The following is a 4,993-nucleotide window of genomic DNA, read 5'->3' as shown; positions in this document are numbered from 1 at the left end:
AGTTCATAGATTTTTTATCATATATATGCAAAGATTGAATATGTCAAATTTTTATGATTTTTTTCTGTTCATAGAATCTTTATGATTTTTTTCTGTTGTAATTTTGTTTATAGAATTTTAATGATTTTTTTGTTCATAATACGTATTTAGAAAAATGAAAAAAATAAGAAGAGAAAGTGTTTAATATAATTAGTTAGAAAAATACTAGTTTATTTTTAGTAAGTACTACTTTATTTTATTTATAGTAAGTGCTTCATATATAGTTGAACTAGCTAGTTGATTTAATAAACTACTTTATTTTACTATATATAGAAGTAGTTTGTTTTTAGTAAGTACTACTTTATTTATTTATAGTAAGTGTTTAGTAGTTGAACTAGCTAGTTGATTTAATTAATAAAACTACTTTATTTAACTATATATAGAAGTAGTTCCCGCATCGACGTCGGCGATGCCTATCCCGCATCCTCGTCGTCGTCGACTCGGCGGTGGAGGCTTGCTTGATCAGAGCCATGTTCGGGAGTGGGCTCCGCCGGGCTGGTATTGGGAGGTGCTACCTTCCGGGGGATGTAGGTTGGTGAGGAGATAGCCCATTGTTGACCCGATCCTTGTTTGGTGGCGGTCGCGTGGGCCAGTGACGGTGCCGAGGCTTCCGGGCACCGCGGAGGTGGTACGTCACCGTGTCAGCGAGGAGGACGAGCACGTCCGTCGCTACATGGTTGCATTGGAGGGCAGGTTCGACAATACCTGGCAGGTTCTTCAGGGATCTCACTGGAGCTATGATCCTGTGATGGTTCCTTATCTTTGGGTGTCCACCGCCCGCGTCTATACCCGCCAGGCGCTACGGTTCTAGCTGTATTAGTGATGCTATATTAGTGATAATATTCGACGATGTACGGACACCAAGAGATGATGTACTTTTGCTTATAATTATTGAATGCATGCTAATTTGAATACTACTTTATTTTATGATTTGGTTTTGCTTATTTTATGATTTGGTTTTGCTTATTGAATGCCCATATTGGATAAGTTCTCCTTCATTCCCGTGTGCTAGACAATTTGATGTAATAATGCACTCGGGAATGAAAGGAGGAGCTATGTACATCACCGATAGTCAAGCCGTGATTAATAATCTAGTTTAATATTTGAATTATGAACATAGGCCGGAAATGTCGTACTTGGACGACGAAAACCGCCCGGGGGAGTGCGACTGGTGCCACGACGACCGAGGTATCTGCGACAGGTTCACTGAGCTGGACGAAGATCGTCACTTCAGCATTAAGCTCGAGGAGACCTTCGATGTTCATACGGTACGCAACCGATGACAATAGTTTTTTTTCGTAATTACTCATAATTTCAACTATTTTAATCATGACAATATTTTTCATCTTTTCCAATTCGACTAGCTTATCCCATGCTTTGCAAGACGCTATGTCTTGGAGAGGATGGGTTTTGAAGACCATGAAAGTTTCGAAACCAAAAAAATTATCCTAAGTACCCATCATGGTGTGGATTTTCAAGTAAAGTTGTACAATGCTCAGAGTGTAACCCATTTTGGTTGCAAAAATTGGGAAGCACTTTGCAAGATGTATGGTCTTGATGAGGGTATGCTTGTCACCATGGATCTTGGTGATCCTACAATCGAGCAAGAGAGACCTTCGATTTGGGTCCTTGTGGATACACCTCCAATTCTTCCCTCATGTGAGCTTAACATAGTTATTAAGTAAATTATATTGTTTATTTCAAAATAGTTGACAACTTATCTCCATTGACAGCTTATTTTCATTCTTCAAAGAATGTGCGGAAGATAGTAGACAGAAGCTACTACACCGAAGGCTCCGAATTAACTTATCAGGAGAAAAATCATCTGGTCGCATTTTGTACTGATCTTGAGAATTACAATATCTACAATCAAACTCCTTAACATTATGGTTAATACGTGCCACTAGTGCACGTGTTGAACTACGGTAACTACCATGGAGATACCCTGGTAAGATTATTTTACTATTACGACATCCGTGATCTTTTTGCACACTTCTAAAACTAGTACATCATTGCTAACTACGAAGTTATTACTATATTTTTCAACAGATAATCCCGAATGATTGTGTGCCTCATCTGATGTATACGCATGGTAGCCTTCATGTTTTGAACATACAACCAGGTCGTCCTACGAATCTCAACTGTCCATACCGGGTTTCTAAAAGAAGTGGAGACATAACAATCAAAGAATGGAAAAAATGTATGGACAGTCGTAAGGAGCTTCTTGGAAGCAACAAGCAGCGAAGGGCAAGAATTGGAGACAGGATGATCACCATTCTTCATAATGGAGAGTCAGGGTCTATATTGTTTTATGCTATTTTACCTTAAGGGTGTTTAGGTCCTACCTGATACTAATGATCATGTGCTAAGAACAATTATGTAGGGTTGGGTTCGATGACTATGAGGATGATGATCGTATGACTTATTATTAATAACGAGTAGAAGTTGTATGATGATGCATAGGACTTGTTATTATATATGATGATGTATGATGCGCATGCATGAGCATGTTATATCGGCGGGTGAAATGAACATAGCAGCAGCGTTGATAAACCAAGGACGAAGATATAAGAGAGGACACTTCCACTAGTGCAGAACCGGCCTTTAGTGCCGGTTCGTAACGGGCTTTAGTGTCGGTTCGCCAACCGGCACTAAAGAGTGGGTACTAAAGGTCCCCGGCCTTTAGTACCGGTTCATCACGAACCGGCGCTAAAGTGCCACCACGTGGCACGAGCCAGGCTCGTTTGCGTGGAGGGCATTAGTACCGGTTGGTAACACCAACCAGTACTAAATGTTTGGGTGTTTTTTTATTTTTTCTTTAATTTTGTGTTTTCAATTTAATTTAGTGATTGTTTTACATTATAGTGAGTTGTTAAATCGTTAGGTGAAAGTACCACGGATTAGTTTCGACTGGATGCATTATTGGATATCTCTATATACAGCTAGCTAGCTAGAGTATATGCCATATCCATATTGTACTTGATCAACTATATAATATATATGGATATGGCATATACTTGATCACTTAGCTAGGTAGGATTCATCCAGCCGAAACTAATTTGTGGTTTCTTTCATTAAATGATATAATAATTAACTAGCTATCTAATCACCACCAGCACTACTAGCTTAAAGAAGAAACATTCACTTGTACCAGAAGCAAAAATATTATCGACCGAGTTCAACATGATTGTCATGATATTATAAGCATTCATATATATATAACACCACAAAAGCAAATCACTTAAGTTCAGAACGAAGAACACGGACATGAAAGGACAAGTACTAATTAAGAGCAGCATGAAGAACTAGCTAAATCACTCCTGCTAGCTACTCTCTCTGGTAAAATAGCATAGAACATGTATAGCTCTCCTGATTGATCATACTGGAGCATGCCGATGAACCTGTCTCCTAATCGTGGGCTGCGCTTCTCATTGCTGCCCCCTAATACTTCTCTGCGATCATTAATAATTGTCCTCCAATCTTTCACTATTAAGCATTCATCGCTTCTAGAAATCCTGAATGCATTCATGTGCAATGCAGGATATCTTGGCCGTAAGCTAACAATTGACATCTGACCTTTAGTCTCGATCCCCTGAGGCACAACTGTCATTGGGAGTCCCTGCTGAAAAACATTGTATAGTACTTAATTAATATACTTAGCAATGAAAGTTTAGCAAAAAAATTATGTATGCAAAATATGCACTGAGGACAAATAGTAAATATCTTACCATCATTCCTAAATAGATGTGACCGTAGTTCAATACCATCACTATTGGTCGCACCTTTTGAGTACTAACATTTCTAAGTGCAGGAAGAAAATTTGTCTTGACAGTATGAAGATCCTCAAGCCATGAAACATAATGACTTATCTCCTCGCAGTTTAGTTCAGCTCCGGGACAGTAGTAGGTCCTGTCTACCAAGCGCCGGACATGTTTGGTTGAATGGAGATAAGCTGTCAATAGAAATTAGTTGTCAGTTATTTTTGAATAAGCAATATCAAAGACAAAAATATAATTGAGAAGAACTCACATAATGGTAGAACTGGAGGCGTCTGCACATCGACCCATATGTCTCTATTACCTTCAATATCATCTTCCGGACGAATATCAAAGGTGATAACCATACCAGGCTCAAATGCATAAGCCTTGCATAGTGTTTGCCAAGTTTTGCATTCAAAATATGTGTACGTGTGTGTATTGTATACTTTGACGTTGAAAGTATAACCACCATGCTCAGTTTTCAGGTAAGCTCTCTTTACCTCCATAGTTTCCATATCTTTGAAACCTATCTTATCCAAGACAAAAATTCTTGCATGGCACGGGATGCGCTATTAGAATAGTGAAAATTAAAAATTATAAGTCAGGCAAATGAAGCATATATAAGTCATGCTTAATTACGAAAACAGACTTTGTCGTTGTGACTTACTGTATCGAATTCGAAAGTCGCATCTAGCTTGATGCTGAATCGCCTACCATCAACAAGGAAATTTCTGTCGCACTGGCCGCGCTGGTCTTCACAGTATTCGCACATAATGAAATTTTTTCCGTCGCCAGACGACATTTCCTATGTTCATATTAGGCGAAACATTAATCACTTACTAATTCAATTAATTCAACTACTTCTATTAATTCAACTAAGCATTTACTAAAATAAACTAGTTATATTAATTCAATTAGTTTAAAGCATTTACTAAAAATAAACTAGTTCTATATATATATTAATTCAACTAGTTCAACTAAACATTTACTAAAAATAAACTAGTTATATTAATTCAACTAGTTCAAACTAAGCATATACTAAAAATAAACTAGTTCTATATATTAATTCAACTAGTTCAACTAAGCATTTACTAAAAATAAACTAGTTCTATATATATATATATTAATTCAACTAGTTCAACTAAACATTTACTAAAAATAAACTAGTTATATTAATTCAACTAGTTCAAACTAAG

Source organism: Triticum dicoccoides, chromosome 3B (genome assembly GCF_002162155.2).
Source record: "Triticum dicoccoides isolate Atlit2015 ecotype Zavitan chromosome 3B, WEW_v2.0, whole genome shotgun sequence".
Classification (NCBI taxonomy): Eukaryota; Viridiplantae; Streptophyta; class Magnoliopsida; order Poales; family Poaceae; genus Triticum; species Triticum dicoccoides.
Note: the sequence above shows the minus strand (reverse complement) of the source record.